Source organism: Lissotriton vulgaris, chromosome 1_1 (assembly GCF_964263255.1).
Source record: "Lissotriton vulgaris chromosome 1_1, aLisVul1.2, whole genome shotgun sequence".
In the NCBI taxonomy this organism is placed as follows: Eukaryota; Metazoa; Chordata; class Amphibia; order Caudata; family Salamandridae; genus Lissotriton; species Lissotriton vulgaris.
The window spans coordinates 1013575939-1013599801 of NC_141685.1; the positions used below are offsets into that span (position 1 = coordinate 1013575939).

Consider the following 23863-nt stretch of genomic DNA (forward strand, 5'->3'; position numbering starts at 1 on the left):
ACTGTATGGGATTGCCTTTCATTGGGCGGGATACTATGTTCCCTTTCATGATGTTGTGACATCCGCTGCAGTTTAAACAAGGTAAAGCCCCTCGAAATTCCTTGGAGGCTTGACTTTGGGTTTTTTTTTTAACAGTTCTCCCAGGTTCTTCGCACGAGTGTATGCGAACATTGGTTCCTTAGCAAATATGCCTTTGAAATCGGGTTCTAATTTGAGAATCTGCCAGTGTCTTTTCACAATTTTTTTGTAATATATGCTCATATTCGAATTTTTGCTCACGCTCGTGATGCGTTGCTCCATTGGCCGCATTCTACTTTTGAGCAACTCTTCTCTTGAGATAGGAAGCGCCCTCTGCCTGGCTTGATCAATCACTTGATTGGGGTATCCCCTGTCTTTAAACCTGTCTGCCATGTGGTCCAGTTGTTGTAGTTGTAAATCATGGTGCGAGACCTCATGCATCACCCTAAGAAACTGGGAGTAGGGCAAATGTCTCTTCAGTGCTTCTGGATGATGAATAGCATATTGTAATAGATTGTTCCTGTCTGTAGCCTTACGATATAAATTGGTTTGAAATAGATGATTCTTTCTGGTGACCTCTACGTCCAAAAATTGTATGCACTCTTTTTCAATCTGCCAATTGAATTTAATTCTGTCATCTCTGGTGTCTAAGATGTTCAATTGCTTCTTTAAAGTATCCTCGTGCCCTTCCAAACCACAAATATGTCGTCTATGAATCTCACAAGCATAGCTAATTTGTCTTTCCATGCTGGATTTGAATAAATATGTTGTTCTTCAAATGCGGACCTAAACAGGTTCGCGTACCCCGGAGTGGCGCAATTTCCCATGGCTGTTCCACTGCGTTGCATGAACCACCTGTTCTCAAATCCAAAGTAACTGTGCAAAAGGGTGAACTCCATTAGCTCCATTAAGAATACCTGCATTTCCTGAGAATATTCACTTCCTAACAGGGCTTTCTCTACGGCCTCCAGGCCCTGTTGATGAGGTATCGACGTGTATAACGCCTTCACATCAATCGTTGCCATGCATATAGTATCCTGTATTTCTAATTCTGAAAGTTTTAAAAAAAATCAGTGGTGTCCTTTATGTGTGATTTACTCTTAAGTACTAGTGGTTGCATGTATTTATCTAAGAATTTCCCTATAGGTTCATGTACGCTCATCTTAGTGGAGACTATCAGGCGACAGGGCGGTCTTTCTAGATTTTTATGTACTTTGGGTACAACGTATAGCATAGGGCTGATAGGGTTCTCTTGGATCAAATATTTAGTAGTCTTCTCATTGATCACTCCTTTTTCTTGGGCTTTACATACAATCGTTTGAAGTGTTTTTCTAATTACTTCTGTAGGATCAAATCCCAATTCCATATAAGTGTTGGAGTCATCCAAATGTTCATGCACTGCTTCCAGGTAGTAGGTACTATTCATTATTACCAACGCCCCTCCCTTGTCGACTTTTTGACAAATGATCTTATCATTGTTGGCTAAAGATTTCAAAATTCCAAATTATTTAATTGGACATGTTCGGTCTTTTGCTTTTTTTAGGTGCGTTCAACTGGTTAATGTCTTTCTTGCATAACTCTTCGAAAAGATCTATGGCCTTGTGACTGATGGGTGGCATGTATGAACTAGATGTTTTGAGTCCCATAAGTTTTATCTGAGATTTCTGGTCTGATTTCTGTGACAACGTTCTCAAAGAAATGTCTCAACCTTATTTTTCGTGTCAATTTAAATAGACTGATTTCCAGCTCCAATTTGTTGGTACGTGCTGTCGGTACGTATGATGTACCCTTCTGTAAAGTGCTTATAACTTTGAGGTTGAAATGGTAATCCAATATATTGATAACTAGGTTCTTTTGATCGTTTCTCCCACTATGCCACTCTAAACAGAGACCTACCATATGTAAATCAGACTTGGTCGTGTTCCATTTGAACAGTCCAGCCAGAGCCACCCAAGCCTGGTCTGTTCTAGAAGGGAACATAAGATGCCCAGGTCAGCTTCAGCATACTTAGAACTGGTTGAGACAGGAATGTCACCTTCCTAGAGTACAGCTATGGTCCTACACTAAGTGCATGAATGTGGGTATTTGGTATCCTGGTTTTTGTTTCGGGATCAAGCTCAACACTAATCTAGTGTGGGAGAGGCCTAGGCATGTCAATTTATATGAATGAGTTCCTGGACCTGTCCTATGACCTGGCACAAGGCACCTAGCCTGCCTTAATTTTACTGAAGTTGGACTACTCTCCCTTAGACAGGTTTAGTATGCAGAGCGGTGGTGGCCGTGTACTCTGTTTTGTGAATTAAGAGTTGAGACCAGATCTTTTTATCTGTGTAACTGGACTGAAGGCCTACTGGCCCACTTTTGTAAAGTTCCACTTCTATGTGCTAACCAAGATCCTAGCTCTAACACCCCGAGGAGTGAGCCAGCATTTTGGAAGGCCCAAGCTGGTTCAGGTACGCAGGATGGGGGAGAGATTGTTTTCCCAGACAGTCGAAGTGTATTGCTGACACTGAAGCTGGAGTGGGGAGACCTACATAATAAATAATAAAGTAGGGATTGAGAAGACAATTCTCCTTTATTCTCCTTTAAAATTACCCTTTGTGCTGAGAGGGGCTGCTAATTAGTCTTTCTGTAGTAATGCTATTTGGTAGATGGTGGAGTTGAAGGGTGGGAAATAGGTTTCTCTTGTTAAGGTAAAAAGGAGCACTTTAGGTGAGAACAGGTTTGTGTCTTTTCTGTAATCATTGTCACTGTAGCTGTTGATAGCCATACTCAGAAAGCTCACACCTTTTTGGGCCCCGGTTATTGGTGTTCCATGTTGGATACTACCCTGCTGTAAGGTGCATCACTCAATAGAAATGCTGTGACTGGACAGCAGCCTGGAAAGGCCGTCACTGAAAGTGTATACATGGAATTCACATCTGCCATCTGGGGTTACTTGTGTTCCCGTTCATAGGGGACCTGGAATCTCAATTTGGGCTTGAATGTTCCTATAGGAGCAGGACCAATGCTGATTTGCAAATGGCCAGTTCTTGCCTGAGGTGGCATGATGACTAAAAACAAAAGATGGACTGGTTTGTGGCATAGAGTAATCCCCAGTGGCTGGGATTAATTCAAGCAATCTACTCATCACTTTTTTTGTTTCCTTCAATGTCATGTGTGACACCATCATCAAGTTGTAAGCTTTTTAGCTTACAACACTTTGCATGCTGGGATTTTAAGCATGTATTTAAAAACCTAAAGTGATAGCAAAAGTCACAGAATGCAAAATGGTTTTGGTGAGAGCCACAACTGTTGAATGTAATAGTCATTCCTTCTTTTGTTGTCAAGGCTGCCATAAATAGGTAGGGTAAGAGAACCTAAGTCCTGAGACAACAATGAGCAAAAGTAGCCAGGAGGAGGAAAACTATTGCCACAGCTAGTTGTGACACATGGTACTGATGATTTTGTCTCCTTATAATGGAGAAAACAGGAAGTGAGAGAAGAAGAAGGAGGGAGTGACATACAGGAAGTTATACGGCCATGATGGATTGGAAAAGAACTGTTGCAACACTGGTGTGGAAGCCATGAAAGACTAAGGAAAACAAAATATGTCATTTCCTGTTCCTGAAAAACAGATAACTTGGAAAGGAGCCATCTTGTGCGGAGCCCATGGATTAGAAGAAGTTTCCAAAATGGTGTTAGAAGAAAGACGTAAAGTAAGTGATATATTATGGAGTCAAAGGTGGGAGAGCATGTCAGTCTTTCTTCAGACATCTTCCAAAGAGAATGCGACAAACACAAGAGTCTGAGTTTGTTAAAGACTGAGCTCAAATTGAGGTGAGTTGCTCCAGAAAGCGATGCCAGAAGAAAGGCCAAAACCTGTCTCCTGCGTGAATGAGCCAAATGGGCAACGGCTGCTCCTCCGCTAAGGTGGAGGAGCATCCTCCACTGGTCCTCTGAGCAGTGCAACAAAGGAAAAATAAAACAGGATGTTATTATCATTTTATTTTTCTCTATGGAGCCAGGTTGGGTGGGGTGGGGCTGGGCTTCTGTCACAGTGCAGGAGGAGGAGTAGTATATGTGCCTTAAGTGTGCATGAAGGTTTGGCAGGCCGGCTTAGGGTAGCGATTTACCAACAACTGCGTTGTCTGCACAGAGACATAGATACATTTGGGACATTGCTTTGGGCTTGGGACGAGTTGCTCAAAAGAGTGGGCATTACGGTACTATATGCCCCTTCCGCCCCCCTGGCGCAGAATCCAACGCTGCCCTGATCCAAGATGGGGTCAGTAAGACACTGGAGCAGAAAATGACACTGCACACATTTTCCGATTTATATCCAGGTGATACATTCAGGCCCCCCCTCCCAAGGCGGTTGAGGAGCAAACAGTGTCATTTGCTGAACTCTTCCTATATCAAAATCTACAAACGGCTTGCCACGCCCTATGGGATTGTTTCCCATTGGCCCCTCCGTTGATGCCCGCATTGGAGAACCTGTTGAAATCCCCATCTCCCCGTAAGCTCATTACACGGCTATACACAAACATGCAGAACACGGCCGCGTTGGGGACCCCTAAATCCCTGTACAACGGGAACAGTGAACTTCCTCTTTCATTGACTGAAACCCAATGGGACTTCTGCTGTGGGCAGCTTATAGACCTCTCTCCGAAATACAAGATTAGTTTAATTCACTTTAAGTATCTACATAGATTTTATAGAACTCCTGTGAGTCTATTTCGCATGGGAATTAAGGAAGATGAGAGCTGCTGGCGCTGCAGATATACTCCTGCCTCCTTTTTACATGTAGCATGGGATTGTTCCAAAATTGCTGAATTCTGGTCCCATATTTTCACCTCAGTGGATCAAATTCTTGGTATGACAATCGCCCCATCCCCTATCCTTGGCCTATTGGAATATTTAGAGGACACTCCGCCTAAGTTGTGTAAATTACATGCACTCCTTTTATTGTTCGTCAAGCGACAAGTTGCAGTCCACTGGGGCAGAAGAAAGGTACCCTCCATTAATAGGTGTCTCGCTGATGTTACATATGGTCACACACAACTAAACAAATTTTGGGAGCTTATGCCCCCTACTTCTAGGCCTCGAAACATTTGGGAGCCATTCCTGTCCTGGGCGCAGAAACAGCGGGGGATGCTGAAGGTGCGGGTGAAATTCAGGCTGAGTCACCGCTGTAATCGGATGTGGGTTGCCACTTGCTTTTGAGTCTGTTTCACCTCCTAAATCCCTGTGAATGTGGAGTCAATAGAAATAACCTGAGATGTATAGGACCCTCTATGTGGCATTCTATATTGTGAACTTAATCGTGGTCGTCTATTTTTGTTGATGCTTACAGATACGTGAATATACGATAAATAGGTATTTTTCATTGGATGTGGACAAGTGGGGTGTACATTATTACAGATGTCTTACGTACTGTATAGACTGTGATCATTTCATTACATATACAGCGTTGAAATTATGCTTGCCTGTTGTGTTGTAAAAGGTTTGGCAGGCCGTCATGGGCCGGCCAATTTGTCATGCACAATAAGCATGTTCTCTACCAGGCTGTAATGCACAGCCTTGGTGGAGATCATGCAGAGGCTCCCAGTCCCCGTCTGAGCACCGAACCAGGGTCCCCAGACCAATCACGACGCTTCTGTCATGGTGACAGCAGCATAAAGATTAGCTATGGGGAGCCTGTTTGCTTGTTGCTTCAGGTCGCGAGAAGGAGCAGAGGACGACAAGAAGCGTGCGGAATCAACCGGTGAGTGATCTTTATTTTTATTTTTCAGCCCCCCTGCCTCACCACCCCTGTTCCGCAGCAGCCGCCACTGCAAAAGGGAGTTGGAAAAATGTGTATTACACTGAAAGCAGCCCAAATAGCACTGTAAACCAGTCTTGATTAATCCAGGTGCACATCTGGCTGTGCCCTAATGCTTCTGAAAGGTCAGACCCCACTTTTATAGCGCTATGAGCTGGTGGCCTCTTATTGTTTAATACCTTGACGAGACTCCATGCAGTTACAACACAGCACACATGCAATTATTGCCCAAAGCACCCATGTGCAGAAGATCTTTCTGCAACAGAAGACATTAAAGAGTGCTTTAAATGGTATGACAAAGTTAGGGAGTCAAAAAGAAGTGTGGAAGCATATTCGAGGAAACGCCACAAGCAGAGTGGTCCATTTAACTAAAGGATGCCACATCATACCTGTGACCTAGAACCCGGTGTTTGATAAATTCATAAATAAGGTCTTACTAGACAAAATCAACCAAATCAGCATGCAGCCAGATATTTATTTAACCATTTCTATCTACCATTTTAGAGCCCATAAGCAATAAGATGCTTGAGAAGGGAAATTTAAGGTTCGTTGGGGGGCGGAGTCAAGATGGCGGGTTGATGCCGCCAGGTGAAACAGGCAGTACGGGGTAGCTCTTCACGTTACCTCAGGGTAATCTGCAAAAAAACGATTAAAAAGCAATTCATCTTCGGCGGCTGACCGAATAGAGACACAGCTGCTGAAAGACGGTGTCGATATTGCTCGCGACTCACCCGGTGCTAGAAGCGGATCGACGACTGCTGGAGGCGGCGTCTCGGTGCTTGGTGTCCCAGGAGGCTGGGCAGTGAAGCTCCGGTCATCGGACAGCGGGCGGAGAGAGAGGGGAAGAAACCGCCTCTCGGCGGCCGGCTCACCAGAAATAAAACAGTATTGATGCCACCAATGTGGAGGAGTTCCACCGCCGACACCGCCAACACCCCAGGAGAGACGCCTTCAGCCAGGGCGATCGGAACAGGAGCAGAGTGAAGCAGCTGCAGCTACAGCTACAGCTGTGACGGTGGAAAAATGCGGAGAACGCGGAGCCGATTTCCTCACTAGCTATGGCTACAGTTGTTCCTCGTAGGACGACTGGAGGCGGTGTCTCGGGAGGACACTGCGCAAAGGAGAGGGAAAACGCTGTTTCCAGTAGACCAGAGTGAAATGGGGACATGTAGCTCCTCCTAGCTGATTGCTGATTGCTGGCGATAGTATCTCGGTGGATGAGTGGACCCGATCGCTGATTGCTAATTTTTGTTGTCCAACAACAGTCGCTACCTCACAAACTTAAAAAGTCTGGAAAAAATCTTACCCGTAGAGGGTGGAGGTTTTTGAATGCTGCAGCTTCGGAACCACCTGAGCCGCCTGAGCAGAAGGATACTACCGGCGTTGAAGATAAGAAGAGCTTCTAAAGCTCAAACTTACTGGTACAGTTGGTCTGGAATAGGAGCTCTGGTGGCACAATTGAGCACAGCTACTGTTAGAGCTGAGAGGAGAACGCCGGGTGAACTGCGAGTGAGCGATAAGGAAACAGACACGGATATGGCTCCTAAGTTGAACACACGATCTGCATGGACCGGAAAAAACGGAGGACAAGAGAGAGGACAAGAGAGTTCAGGTACTGTTAATATCTCAACCTCTACCTCTAAGAGCAACTCTAAAGTAGTAGAAAGTACTAATAATGGCAAAGGGAAAGTGGCGGTGGCTGCAGGAACTACTGAAGGGGTAAAGGAAGTATGATGCTGGACACCAGACAGATAACTAGCCCGGGAGTATTTGATAAGAAAGCTGCTAGAAACATTGAATCAGAGTCACTTACTAGGGGTGAAGTAAACCATAACTCTTCCCTAAGTCCAATTACTAACAACTCAATGTTAGCATCGAATATGCCGACAGGCCTGACAGAGTATCCAGAATTACTTGTGATTGAGGGCGAGGTTACAGGGGAGAAGAAGTCCGAGGATAATCTCAACCAAACTATCAAAACTCTGAATAGAGATGGTGCCTGTTTTGGAAAAAAGACAAGTTCAGACTGCGAGAAAGCAGCACCAATTGGAAACTGTCAAAAATCTAAGAAATGATTTAACACCTGATACTCAGCTGACAATTGACCCTAATGGATCCAATGGATTACTAGACCAGAATCTAACAAGTATAACAGAGAACATACTAATAGACGAAGCTGAGGCAAATCAAGATGGAACTAATCTTGAATATGAAGAGGTGTCAGAAGGTGGAGATAGTGAGACAGAAACCACGCACAATAGACAGAACTATCTTAAACAAACAGCTTCAAGGAAGACAAAAAGCAAAGCTAGGAATAAACTGAAAAAAGCTTTCGGCAAATCAGTGACTAAAGATAACTCCTCCTCTGTATCTAAAACTGGGCCAAAGACTAAAATCAATGTTGATGACAGTCCGCTTAGAAAATGGATACAAGCTAAAGGGGGAGTAAAGAATATGGCATTGAGGCTTTCTGGAGTTAGCTTTGACGAAGACTTCCACCAGAAGGGAGGCAAGGAAATGTCTTCGGGATTGGAGAATATTGGCTCTATAGCAAATATAAGCACAACTATAGATGGAAACATATCGCCAATCGATACAGACCAGAAAGACATGGCCATGGGTACCATAATAGACACAAAGGTTCCAAGGGCAGCAACTATTGAAGATCAGCCAAGCTTGATTACTATGGACATGATAATGCAGACTCTCATTGCTCAAAGACAAGAAAGCCAGCAGCATTTTCTGCAACTAAGAGAAGACAATACCAAAATCCAAGCTTTTATGAGTGAGGTATGTGTAAAGCTTGGGGGAGCCACACAAGAAATTGAAGATCTTAAACAACGAGTCGTGGGAATCGAAGAAGGATCTACCCGCTCGGATGAGCTAATTAAACAACATGTCACACGGATATCCAAACTAGAGACTAAGGTCGAAGACATGGAAAATAGGGCACGTAGGCAGAACCTTAGGCTGTTTGGGATACCAGAGGGGGCAGAGCGAGCTGACGCTAGGCCATATGTAGTAAAATTATTTCAAAAAGGGTTTAGTGATCTGTCTGACTGGAATTGGGACTCTCAATTACAGAGAGTACACAGACTTCCTCTGTTCCAAAAGAACAAAAATAACAAATTTCCGAGACCTATCCTGATATATTTTGGAAACTTCTTGCTAAAACAAGCTGTTTTATTTAAAGCTAAACCAAATAGCCCGGTTCTTATTGACAACATATCTTTTTTTGTACGGTCAGACCTAAGCAAGGAAACAATGGATAGAAGGTGGGAGCTTAGAAAGCTAATAGACTCTTTCAAAGCTATAAACTGTACAGTTTATCTACAAGAGCCCGCTCGGCTTAAGGTAATCAATAATGGGCGATCTTTCTTTTTTACCGACCAAGAAAAGGCGGTCAGGGCTCTAGAAAAATTCACAGCTGAAAGGCAGACTTGAAAGGGATAGCCGGCAAGGCTATTGAAGTTTGTACTTAAAATATCAGATCACGTTTGATCACTAGCGGGACATAAATGGGTTGAATTTATGCATGGTATGATCTAGCTCTATGGCTCTTATATATATAAATCACATGCTGTCACATTTGTTATGTTTTTTGTGGATTTAACAAATAATTTTTTTTCAAAAAAGAGGGTTGAGGCTATCCCCGTGTTAGCCATTTCACTAGGCTGCCATACCAGCGGCAGCAAGGGATAGAGGGGTACTCCCCCCCCAAAGGGACTTGGGAGGGAAGGAAAGGACTGGGGTTGAGGGAGGGACGGGGGTGGAAACGGGGGAAAAACGCATTGTAAGGAAGAAAAATGGTGTAGACAGAATAATGAAATGCTATAATAAAGATTTAATGCAGAGGGAAGACAAAGAACTTAGACGTAAGCTATGTCTAAAACAAAATTGTTAATTTGGAATGTTGCTGGCCTTAATGGTAAGCAAAAGAGGAGACTGGTTCAAGAAGAACTGGCTATGTATAAACCTCAATTCGCTCTTCTATCGGAAACTCATATCAGCTACCAAGACAGGAAATTGCTCTTACAAATGGGGTATGAGCTTGTGGTGTGTTCAACTTTGGGTGCCTCCATTAGGGGGGTGGCCATACTAAAACAGAAAGGATTAGCGATAGAAATTGCAAAAAACATCATCGAATACACGGGGGAGATGGGCGATAGCACAAGTCCAGATGGAACACCAGAAGCTTGTTTTATGCTTGGTTTATGGCCCTAATATAGATGACCCCAAGCTATTTGAATACTTAAGTATTGAGCTACTAGAATGGGAGGGAGAAAGATTAGTGATGGGAGACTTTAATTGCGTAATAGATTATAAAATTGATTCTACCGGACACGGCTCTCCGCGCAGGATGCGCAAGGTCAGATCTGCGATTCTCGAGCTAGGTAGACTGCTTAACATAAAAGATATATGGCGTCATAAACACCCAAACCTAGCGGGACACACATACTACTCATCACCCCATAGATCTTGCTCGAGAATCGATATGGTGTGGGCAACTGATCGAATACTGAATAACTGTAAGATTGAACTGTGTCCAAGGACCTCTTCCGATCACAACCCTATATTACTAGAATTTGAGAATGGTGAATCGAGGCCTGATCTAAGACAATTTACATTCCCAAGATATCTACTGACTGATTCGGGCTTTGTTACTTCCCTAAAGAAACATATCAAAGTATTTATCGAATTGAATATTAACTCAGCTAAAATTGATACAGTTTGGGACACATGTAAGTGCAGCATAAGGGGATTTACCCAACAATTCATCTACAGACTCAATGCTGAAAAGCGTAGGACTACTGAAAAAGCTACTTCAGATATATTGTTATTGGAGCAGAAACTAGCTGAAGAAACTAAGTCACAAAATGGAAATATCCAGGAGATAAGATTCGAACGATTAAAATTACAATCTTCTCTTAAAAAGACGTTAAGAGACAGATATTGCTCTAAAATACATAAATACAATTTAATCCAATATGAAGGAGGAGACAGAATAGGAAAAATACTTGCATACAAAGTTGCGGATAAAAAGGCGAGAACTAACATCAAAAAAATTAAAGGGTCTGATTTACAAGAATATGATCAACCAAAACAAACCCTAGGTCAGTTTGTTAACTACTACCAGAGCTTATACACTCCTGATAATACTCCTTCTAGAGCAAGAATCACACAGTATCTGGATAAATATATGCCCATATCAAAAGATACAGTTAAGGAAAAATTGCAACTCCTCAATTAAAAAATAACACAATCTGAAATAAATGCAGCGATTTTAGCCTTACCATCAGGAAAAGCAGCTGGGAGGATAGTCTGCCCATGGAACTATATAAGGTCTGTGCAGAAGAACTATTACCTTTGTTAGAAAATGTCATTGATTCTATAGACAACTTGGGAAAAGTACCTATGTCATGGAAAATAGCTAAAATTGTATTCTTTCTTAAAAATAAAAACACCGGAAGACTGTGGCTCTTATCGGCCGATTTCACTGCTTAACGCAGATGCTAAAATCTTTGCTAAGATATTAGCAAATCGTTTAGCACCCAATATGCCGACTTTGGTCAACCCACAACAACATGGTTTTGTGATAGGGTGAGACACAACGGCCCATGTAAACACAGCGATTACAGCCTTTGATGTCACCTCGACTACCCTCACCCCACTCGGAATGGTAATGTTAGATGCCGAAAAAGCATTTGACCGAGTGGGGTGGGAGTATCTGTGGGAGGCATTAAAGAAGGTAGGCATTCAGGGTCAATACCTACAGTGGGTTTGTTCATTATATGACAGCCCGCAGGCAGTAATCAGCTATGGGGGAAGAGAGTCGAGGAGCTTTGTAATAGGGAGGGGAACCAGACAAGGGTGTCCCCTGTCTCCCTTGCTTTTCGCTCTTTCCTTGGAGCCATTTTTAAATGCACTAACTAAGCAAGGAAATATTCACCCATTTGTACATGGTGGAGAGAGTTTGAAAATCACTGCGTTTGCAGACGATATAGCTGTATTTACCACAGACCTAGTAAAAGCTACACCTGATATAATAAAAGAAGCTATTTACTACGGCCATGTTTCAGGCTACAAACTAAATGTAGGTAAAACACAGGTAATAGCCAATTATAAACCTCTGGTACCGATCCCAGGCTTTTGTCAAAACGCTACGTATTTAGGCATCAAATTAACATCAAATATTGATAAAATTATAACGCTAAATTATGATTCTCTTCTAAAAGAAACTGCAAAGTCACTCAAAAAATGGCACAAGATCCCGATTAGTCTTCTGGGACGTATTAATCTAGTAAAAATGAAAATTCTGCCAAAGGTACTATATATATATTTAGATCTATTCCTTTGCAACCCAATAACATCTTCTTCAAAAAATTGGAGGGTATATGTAGCAGCTTTATATGGGCATACAAAAAAGCGAGAAGGGAGTTGAAATTGCTAACACTGAGAACAGAAAAGGGTGGATTAACATTTCCTGATTTTAGCTTTGACTTTTTAGCCACTTTCTTTTGTCGTATTAGAAGTTTGCTAAAAAATGACAGTCCATTATTTTTCCACCGGTTTATGTTGGGACTGGATAGCAACCAATTCTTGCACCGCTTGCAAGACCCAAACTACTTCAAGCGAGTGAAATTTAAGTCAGCCAAACATATCAAAAAAATTTGGGATCAAATAATGACTATTGGGAAAATCACATATTGCAACGCAGAGCTTAGAATATGGGATAATCCAGGGCTTCCTGATATCTTCTCTGATGGAGCAGGCTTTTTTTGGAAGAGACAAGGCATCCACATACTAGGGGATCTGTATGGTCAGAACGGTTTTTTGGATTTTGAAGCACTTAAAATTATTTATAGCTTAAGTGATAATATGAACTTTAAATATATTCAGATAAGGGACTATCTACTTTCTGAAATTAAAATTACGAAAGCGATCAAATCAGACATACTTAAATGTCTATATTCTAATAAAGTAAAATCATTAATAAGTCTAGGGTATGGATATTTGATACAAGGAAAAAACGAAGACTACACGAAAATAGCCGCCAAATGGTCTCTCCGATTGGGTATGAATATTAATCCTTCACAGATCTCATACTCTTTACGTCACATAAACTTGATCGTTCAGTTTACTAGCTTGAGATTACAGATGTACAGAACAATCACTCAACTTTATTATACACCACAGAGGATAGCTAGTTGGGTGCGGTGTAATCAAGTTAATAAGAAAACTAAGTGCCCGAAATGTGACCATGAAGCGGCAGGCATAGAACACATGCTTTATTCATGCCCAGCGCTCTTGTTATTTTAGAAAGAACTGTCTGAAATCTTAAATAACAAACAAATCGTCACACCACCACTCTCAGCACAATTGGTTTTACTAGATATCCAGGAAACGAACTGTCCCTATAAAGAATTAATAACTATCATCTTTGCTTGTGCCAGGTTAGTCATCGCTAGATAATGGATATCTAAGGATATCCCTGCTGTCTTTGATTGGTGGCTTTTGATTAAAGAAATCAACACCATGGAACTGTCACTAGCAAGGCATAGGGGCCTTAAGGCTCTACAAAAGAAGGAAAACTTCTGGTTAAACTTTTTTGAATCATGATTTATATGAATTAGAAAGAAAACGAGGTCAGCTTAAATATTTGTATATTATTTCTAAATCTTTATTTCTTTCTACAACTATTTTTGTCAAAGCTTAGTATTTTTCAGATCTCTGCTTCTTACGTTTTTCTGTCTATAAATTGTTTACCTAATTAATACTGTAATTACTCGTGTACTTTGTTTTTTTGGAAATGTATAACGTATGCGTTTTTTGTTCTTCCTTCAATAATAAAAAAAATTAAAAATTAAAAAAAAGAGAAGGGAAATTTAAAAGAAGGCAACACCTTGACTGCTTGCTCTCACTACCCTTAAGAGTCAAGTGTACAAAATGGATAACTTGCCCATTACATTGGAATAAAATAGCTTAGGCACCAAACCTTCCATGGTAAATAACAGTATCCATAGTATCAATTCATACAGTGTTTTACAGGGTACTGCCAGTTCACGTGCATTGCAGCTCCAGCATTTGAAAGGCAGTCAGGAGTTTTTTTATTTGAATGGCAAAGGGCAGAAATAAAGGGCCCCATAGGGCCAGAGACAGATTTAGCTGTCTGCGAGGCTCCTGTTTTCCCAAAAACGAATTATTGATATATTTATGCCACAACAGTGAAAATGCATGTGGACTAATAACAGGGGTTGGCACTATACTGATAAATGTGCATTAACACTTTTATTCCTACAGTGAAAAGGTCAAATAGCACGTTATTACCATAGTACAGCAAAATTGACATGAGAAAAACACTGCTTCTCAGATTGCATGTAACAATTACTTAAGGGAAACAATTCTGTTATTAGCCAGGAGGCCTATTCAATGTGAATTTACCTTATTGCCCAAATCTAACCCCTGGCCTTCTGGTGTTGGTTAAGTAACTTGTGTTCAAAGAAATACACATGAAAAAATGCATGTTGAAGGCCATGTATGCAGATGTGCAGAGTGTAATATGCTATTTATTGACATTATTGAGAGGGGAAGAGCCATCATGCGTTATGAGAGGTGCAGGGGCTTTTTTCGGCTCTCTTCATCCATTTGTTTGTTCAAGTATTCGTACAGCGAGTCAGTGGATCACGCCATTTCATCCACTGTCCATTATGTGCTTAGAGTGTTGACATGTTATCTGATCATATGTGCACAGAAGCATGAAAACAAGTGTTCTTCAGTACAAGGGCCGGTATGCCTGGGTTGTTGAACTACTCCTTTATTTTTATATTTTTGCATATTTTATTTGCATATTGTATATGTTTGCAAACAAAAAAACATAATTGCAAATGCCAGACCGATTGGCTTTGCCAAAGCATTTTATTAGGTCTGGTTTGACCGCATAGTATTTATTTGTCACCTTATGCTGTTCGGGGGTATCATTTCAGCTTCCAATAAATGTCTCCATCAGAAAGCATGAGGGATTATTTTAAATCTGAAAAGCACACTAAAATATCACACTGTTTGCCACACTTGGTTCTTTATCATTTCCATTCTCAACCGGCCAGAGACCACAGCAGCCAGGTTCCATACCTGCCTCACCGAGATTATGACTTGGATGAGTTCGAACCATCTGAAAATAAATACAGACAAGACCGAGGTGATGGAATTTGGGTCGGGCCAGACCCTTTGGAACCGATCCTGGTGGCCTTCGGAAGCTGGAGAATGCCCCTCGCCAGCACAGAAGGTCAGAAACCTGGGGGTCTGATGTAATCAATAAGAAGCTGGGTCTTCCTTGTTGATTAAGAAGGTTACTTTATTGAATTAAGATAGAAGATTATAAGTTACAATGTTAACTCCATCAGGAGCAGCTGTCCTGCTGCTCAGCCCTCACCCAACTGACATTCATAACATACTAGCATTCCACTCATCCAACATTCCACTACACATGCATTCTAGCTGAGCAGCAGGGAGACTCAAGATACAACAGGGTCATTTTCGATAGCAAATTGAATTTAGGCCCTCAGATAAATAGCCTGGTATCATCGTGCTTTTTTCTCTTAAAAACTCTGAGAAAAATCTTTCCCTATATTCCACGAGAGCTACAAAAGGCTGTGTTGGTAGGTCTTTTCTTATTCAAACTGGATTATTGCAACGCCTTATTCCTGGGAATTGATAAACATCAGCAACAAAAACTATAGTCTTTGCAAAATGCTGCAGCAAGGCTCCTTTTGGGCATTCCCAGAGGTCAGCCAACCTCGGCCGGCATCAAAATGCTGCATTGGCTGCCAGTCAAGCAGCGCATTGAATTTAAAACTCTAACTTTGGTGCATAAGGCATTCTATGGCACTGGTGCTGAGGATCTCCAAAATTTGTATACACCTTATCTCCCAACTCGTGATCTTAGGTCAGCTAGTGCAGGCCTCATTAAAAGTACAAAAGCAAGGCGGGTGAGATGGGGGGGGGGCAGAGCAATCACGCACTGTGCAGAAAAATTGTGGAACAAACTGCCGCTTCCCCTGAAGCTTCAATCAAATCAACAGGTTTTTAGGAGGAAACCTGGCTGTTTCCAGCCCTCTAAGCCTGACTCATGAGCGCCCTTTCCATCTACACTTCCCAGCGCCAAGACTCATCGGCATTCGAGCGCTTGATAAGCATCCAAACATATCGGCTAGATCCTTCCTATATATAAAACAATCACTTTTTGATACGTTTTTTTTCTCAGATTTGCCAAAGTAAATAGGGCTGCTTTTAATGAGATAAGTAGTATTTATGCTTTCAAAATATGTAAACTGCTTTTGGGAATACCTGTGGTTGCATGTGTTGGTGCATATTGACCTATTCCCTTTGCCAATACTTGCTTTGTTTGCCAGGGCTTAGCCTTGGCAGGACCTTATTGAATTATAGGACGGCCACTATTACAGATGGTACTTTTTTAGGTCCAGCCTAGAGCCTGCATGCATGCGCTGCTCTGGGAGACTTGTTCTAGTGGAGTTATGAATAGAAGCCCCGCCCACTCTCTGCCCATGTTTAACATTGGCTTGTGTCATTGTCTGTCCTAAATGCTGGCCTCTAATTCGTAAATAGGCTTGTTAGTCCCTCCTTAGTAACGCCTCCTCTTCATTTGTCGGGGCCCATGGCGACTGGTCCCATTCCTTGGGTTGTTACACAGTACATGTTATTTAGACTGTGAGCACGATTTTCGTTATCAAGTTTCTCACTGCAGGCATGACGTGCTTTGGTGCCTTCTTTACCCCACCCTGCCCTCCGTCCCGTTGTCTGTGCCGTGGCAGGCTGAGCAGTCGTTCGGGCTAGTTTGGGTACGCTTTCTATAACGAAAAACTGACTTCATTCTCCAACCCCAGGCCGTATCATGTCTGTCATGATCCGTTTCATTATCTGGGGCCCCGGACCCTGTGGCTCAAGGGCCGTTGGTGGGAAGGATTTTAACCATACTCACACCATCTCCAGCGTAAGTGCAAAATACACACATTCTCCCGGGAGCGGTGGGCCCAGCCTCGTACTCCGTCTTGTTTAATGGATGTGTTATTTCTTGTAGCTTGCCCTGGTGCTCTCGCCCCCTCTTGCATTGTTTTTCACACCAGCCCCTCTTCACGCATTGCATTTAAAAAAAAGTAATAACTCTTGGCTGTTTTACATTTACCTTCAATGGCATTCTGCGGCTACTGCACACAGTTACCGCAGATAACTGATCAGCAGAGTGGAAGAATTAATAATAATAATAATAATAATAATAATAATAATAATAATAATAATCTTTATTTCGTGATTAATTAAAATCTTTGCAATTACTCAATAAAAACAGGAAGGAAGCTGGTGTATAAATGTAACAATTTTGCAAAGCAATTAAAAAACACATTTCGAAAAGTTAAAAAAGAAGCCGTGCAGCTGGTACAGTACTGTGCGTTTAGTAGAAAAGGTCCTTCGCGATCAGTCGTGTCTTTAGTTATCAAAAGAAAATGGTCTTAGAATACGAAAACAAATCACAATAATTCAAGTTTAGTTGCTGGCCTCTAAGTTTAGGGCCGTGTTGACTATTTTCATGAAGCGCACTAGCCTGCAGGCTAGTTGAATGTCTTCTCCCTTGAAGCTCATCAGCAGAGCTTGTCTGCAAGTGCGCACACGTCTTTGATTCCAGAGCTGTGTTAGTAGGTTTTTTCGGGCACTATCTAGAGCTTTACAGCTACACAGCAGGTGCAGGACGTCCTCCTTTGCGTTATCACAGAGCCTACACTTAGGATTGCAGTCCAGTGTATCCAAGGGGGGAGATGTACCTTGGATGGTATTACCCCCATCCTCAACCGTAAAAAGTCTTCCTTCGCCTTCCTTGAAAAGCCGGTGCTGAGATATGGCTGTGGTGAGGCGCTGGTATAGCCTTGGATCACAAACCACCCATGGGACCTCTTGGTTAGTGCTGCTTTGTCCTCTTCCAACGAGATTGTTTTCACAGATTTGTTGACAAGGCGCTTAAAGCAATTGTGTGTACAACTCGAGACCCAGAGATCTTTTAGCACAAGGGAGTTAATGGCTGCTTGGAGGTACACCATTGCGGGGGAGTACTTGTTTGTTTCCATCTCTTTCCTGAGATGAGCATTCAGGAAGTCTGTTTCAGCGTTCTTTACTTTGTACCAGCATTTTACGTATGCGCCTTTACGTGCAATTTGCCGCTTCTGTAGGCCAAACTCGAGTCTTAGCTGTGCTGGGGAGGTGTATGGAGGGAGCGTGAATAGTATTCGCAATGTTTTGCTGACCACGTTGTCTAAGATGATCTGATCCTTCCCTCTCATACATTCACTGCCATATGTTACCGACGGCAGCAATTTCGCACGAAATATGTCTAGCAAGGGGGTTAAGTTTGAGCCCGTTATTTTGTTTTTGATGCTTTTTAATGCAATGGCCAGTGAAATCTCTCTGTTCCTTATTGCTGTTTCTTGTCGCTTGAAGGAGCCGTTTGAATCAAAAACTATGCCCAAATATTTGTATTCTTGAACTATTTCCATTTTGTTGTCCTGAAGAGACCATTGGAATACTTGCTTTTTTGATTTTTGATTTAGTGCCATCACCTTCGATTTTTCTGTGTTTACACATAACCCGTTCTCTCCGGCAAATTTGCTTGTGGTGTTGATGAGGTGTTGCAGGCCTACTGGTGTTTGACTGAGTGGAAGAATTAAGGTTTCTCGGATGCGGGCATCTGTTTAGAAAAAGAAAGTGATTTTTTCTGGCGACTTTTATGAAAGAGAAAACTTCTTCCACACAGGGTTTGGCTTCTGACTTCCTCAAAAAATAAGGCGTTTGTTCTGGCCGCGTATTGACACTGCAAGGTGCCTCATTTCCCTTCTTTTTTTTTTTGTTCAGTGCCACAACAAGGGAACTTTTGAAGACTGTGTGCAAATGGCACGTAGGCAAATGGCAGACCAGTGAGTGATGGAGAGATGAGAGAGGAGGCAAAGCCACACAGAAGTATGGGCATTAACTTTGCAGAATAGTATGTCTTTTAAAGTGTCAGATACTCCTGAACTGTTATGCAATATAAGAAAAGACAAAATAAGAAAAGACCAATAAAGATATTTAAAGAAAAAAAATAGTATGTCTTTTAAATAGCTTAACATATCCCACAGTAAAGGGATTACACTTTTGATAATCATGTATTGTGCAAGCCCATTTTCTAAAGTGCTCTGAACCCTCCGGGTCTAGCCAGCGCTATATAAAATCTTTCAAATAAATAAACAAATAAATATGCTCTGGTATAATGAAATCACTCCAGCGACATCCTTTTTGGTGTCTTTGTGATATCTTAAATGACCGGTGTTAATATACGACCCAACTCATTACAATTCCTTTAATCAACCTCAGACGGCTGAAACACCAAGCTGCCCTTTTCGTGACTTTCTGCAATTTGCATAAATATTTCTACAGCAGACGCAGCAAGCCATTCTTATCACATTGTTATCATCGTCAAATATCAATGTAATCATGACAAACCAATGTATGAGACACATAATAACAAACACTGCAAACTTTACAACCCGGAAACAGCAGCTACTTTGCATCTACTAATAGCCAACTAGGCTGGGTGAATAGATTTTTTTTGGTGCCTGCCCCTGTCTTTGCATCTTGCCCAAATCATTGCGTTTCTCCTGCCCCATCCCACATGTTCCCTAACAGCACCACGCCCCATCCTCTCCTGTGATGCATTTTTTTCTTCGATATAGCCAAAATTAGTCAGACAATGTTCCAGCGCTTTGCAGGAGCACAGGATTGTGTTACCAGGGGCGGCTCTAGGCTCATGGCGGCCCTGGGCAGAGAGCGTAGGTAGGGGTCCCCGGAAGAGGGGGCCTGGGCGGGGCGGAGCCCCCGGAGCTCAGGAGGGGGGGGGCTCAGGGTATTTGGAATTGGAACAGATCCGGATGCCGCCAAATCCCTGCCAGGGGCCGCCACACAAATATGTATCCATCCTCAGAGGATTATTATATTAAGGATATATATTGGCGTGGCGGCCCCTGGGGTTTGGTGGCCCTGTGCAGGTGCACAGCTTGCACATGCCTAAGGCCGCCCCTGGTGTTACAGAAGATCAGATTAATTGCATGTATGGCTGGTATGGTATTACTCGACCCTCCCACCACCCTCTTATTGCTACTGCTTGCACCGACTGTTGCTTCCAGGCTTTCCAACAGAACAGAGTAAATAATGTTTGCATTAATAAGCAATTACTCAGTTTCGAACATGACTCACTCGGCTGGCCACCTCAGAAATGGTTCTTTTCAAACTGAACTCCAACCAGGATAAAAATCCTTGTTTTCACTGATACAGTCGTCTGTGCTTCTTCTTTTGTAATTTCAGCAGCACCTTTTATCTATTAGCTTCTTTTCCTGAGCAAAATGTCTCTGTTTGCTGTAAGAGGTGCCATAAATCCACCCAGGGATAATGTTTTATCTGACAGCACTCTGCAGTCGTGAGCTTTAGCCAATCCCCGCCCCATCTTCAGTACCCCTTGTTTTAAACTAAAGCAAAGGTGCACCACCAGAGACCCAGACAAAGAATTTTTAAATCTGTGTCCACGAATATATTCTTCATAAATCTTCTTTTATTTTCATACAGGATTAAAACCCAATCGGGACGATCAAAAAGCAGCCGACGCGTTTTGTCCTACAAACAGACTTCTCCAGGGCACGATAAGTCTGTACCCCGTCCTGATTTTCCAGACGAGCAGATGCTAGGAACCTGAACACCGACTGATCCGGGTCGGTTACGGGTTTGCTTGCCAACCACACTGGTTTCACCTAAATTCGCTTAGGACCATAAATTATTCTTATCCTGGAGTATCTATGTAAATATTTACTTCATTTGATAGACAAGACGTTGACTATACGTAATATTAAACGTAATTGAAACGCACTAGCGATTCGATAATCTGGTACCAATTCATTTGACTGTTTGGACCAGTTTTTCCCTCACTCAACAAATATGAGGAGCTCTCTGTCTGCTCTATAAAATAGATAAGCTGACGGAAGTTTACCGTGTTCGCGGTCACTCCTTTTCTTTGGACTATTCATCGTCTTACCTAATGTACAGACTTATCATGCCCTGAAGAAGTCCTTTTGTTGGACAAAATGCGTCGGCTGTTTTTTGATCATACTGATTGTGTATGAAAATAAAAGAAGATTTATAAAGAATATATTCGTGGACACGGATTTAAAAATTCTTTTCTGGGTCTCAGGTGGTGCACCTTGGCTTTGGTTTAAACTGTGATATTCCTGCATTGGAATTGCATTGTGACAGTGGGTGAAGGACCCACTGGGTGCTTTACAGTGTGCACACGAATTACTGGGTAGTTCCAGAATATACATATAGAACATAGGGATAGCGGGTCAGGTGCGGTGGCATATAGGGTTCCACTGTCTAGCTTTATTCCTTTTACCCCTGCTTTTAACTCAGATTCGCTTCTACTTTTCTCTGCTCCGTGTTATATTTACAATTAGGTGAGATTCGTAGGCCCTTGGTGCATGATAAGGTATTTCTGTGATGGCTAACTTCATTTCACTTCCTGGTCTGATTGCTCTAGTAAACTATCGGTTCACAGTGACTCGTAAATTACTTTCTGGAAAAGCTGCCAAGTTTAATGCTCTAAAGACAATTACTTGTTTAAGTAAATATAAAACCTAGCACACCTCGAATCTCCTTTCTTCTGATTATCCTTGGAATGACCCCAAAACATAATGCTTTTCTTGTGTCATCCTGTTTCTTGTTTCTTTTCCAGCTGGCACAGACTCTTTTCAAAGCTATTCCTTTTCCACTCCCTCACTTAAACCGTACAATTTCTAAGAAAAGGGGCAGGGGCAGTGGATTTATCTCCCTCATCAAACACACATGGACAAACGCCCACCCGCCCACCTGTGCAGATCCACTGTATCGGGGCGCAGGGGGGGGCTTATGACGTGCTGCACACACGCAAGTAATGGAGGCTCATACAGGTTACTTCTTCATTGGGAGGGAGACCTCCAGTGGTCTTCTTGCCGTTTATTTATCTCCTCGTGTCGAGCCCACCCGAAAGGTGCATGCACTAGATACAATGTCTAGAGAGGCCCGGATGGCTGTCTGCACCCCTCCTTTTCTTTAGCTCACATTAACTTTACAAACTTTTTCTTTATTATGGAAATGCACACATAAAGTCTTTGAAACGTTGACTGGGGGCAGGGTTTGGCCAGAGACTATACTTCTGGCTCCGGGAGCTGAAACGGATCCCTGCTTCTTCCAAATTGGGGTTTCTCGTCTCGCTCGGCGAGCATGGAAGGGGATCCCCTTGGGTTCGCACAGCTGCGCCAACCGGTGTTTCCTCAGAGTTTCGATCAGGAGCGGGGAGCATTGGTGGCTCATCATACATAGGATCTCCTCCTACCTCCAGTGCAGCAGGATCTCTTGTGGCCTGGCAGGCTCCTGGTGCCCTCTTAAACCACAACACATTTCTCGTGACCATTTGCTGACCTCTGCTTGCTGAGATCATGGTCCCAAAGGCATGAGTGACTCTCTACGCACCTGGTTCATAGGGCGTTCGAAACTTCCAGCCAGGGTGTCTGTCTCTGACAACCATGTAGTCGCCCAGTATGATGCACAGTGTTTTAGCACCTCTGGTGAGGCTTGCCCTTTTGTTAGTTGTTTCTCTCTGGGCCTGAACTGCCGCGTCATCCCTCTCAGGGGGCCTCCAACCAGGGTCAGTCGAAATACTGTCTTGTGGGCCTCTCCTAAAAAGTAGGTGAGACGGTGCGCAGTGAGTAGTGCTATGGGGTGTTAGCTGATAGGCATCTAGGAACTGATGCATGACTTTCTCAGTGTCTTCTCCCTTTTCCACAGCATTGCACAGTATTTGATTGAGCATCCGCATGAATCGCTTAACCTCCCCATTCGCTTGTGGCCACTGGGTGTGATCTTTCAGTGATTGATGGCTTTCTTTTCCAGATACTCCTGAAACTCTCGCCCTTTAAAGAGGGGTCCGTTGTCTGATCTGAGTTCCTCCGGGAGGCCTAGAAGTGCGAATATCCTGTCAAGGGCCATTTGTACTTGAGTGAATGCTGTGGACGTAACCAATTCCACTACTGGAAATTTAGAGTAGGAGTCCATTAGCACTAGAGTGTGGCGTTCATCTGGAAAGCTGCCAAATTCAATGCGGACCTTGGACCAGGGCGCTTCACTGGGTTCCTCCGTGATTATTGGCGCTGGGGCAGGGTCACCTTCGGTGATGGTGCACGAGTGGCAACCTCGGATCTTCTCCTCCACAGCGGTATCCATGCCTGAGAACCATACCTTGCACTGTAGACTTGCCTTGGTCTTTGCCATGCCCTGGTGACCCACGTGTGCGAGACTGACAACTTGGTCTTGCAGCTTCTTCTGGACTACAATCACATGGCCCCGCAACATGAAACGGTGCTCACCCTCGCTGAGTTTGCTGCAAATTCTCCAGAGCTGCTGTTGCGCTAGCTGGTGTTGCATATTGATTGCATACACACCGTCCAAAAAGTGAGCCAACATTCTGGCGAGGAGGCCTTCGTTTACCCCTGCTAGTGTCTCATTTGAGGCGGTGGCATCCCCCATCTCTTCAAGTGTTATAGCTTTGGGGCATTCTTCCCGAGTGACCATTCGGACCAGGGCTTCGGTGTGTGCTTCGTCTTGATGGGAGTGCTGCATGGCCGTCTCTTCCTGGTGTCTTTTAAGGTAATCCGCTGGGTTGTGTGCCCCTGGACGGAATATCACCTTGAATCTATATGCCTGTAGCTGTACTGCCCACCTCTCTATTCGGGGCGGGGCTAATCTTGACGTCCCTGCAAGCAGAGGGATCAATGGCTTATGGTCAGTCACTACCTGAAATTCCTGGCTTTAGAGATATAGATGAAAATGCTAGCATGCCGACCTTATTGCCAGGGCTTCTCTCACGATCTGGGCGTATCTCGATTTAGTGTCAGACAGTGCGCGGCTGGCGTATGCAACAGGCAC

General features: G+C 43.1%; 1 protein-coding gene across 2 annotated transcripts in view; it reads left to right on the forward strand.

Annotated features, from left to right (window-relative positions):
• GMIP (GEM interacting protein) overlaps window positions 1-23863 on the forward strand; it is a 353361-nt gene that overhangs the window by 67120 nt on the left and 262378 nt on the right. The window lies entirely within an intron of this gene.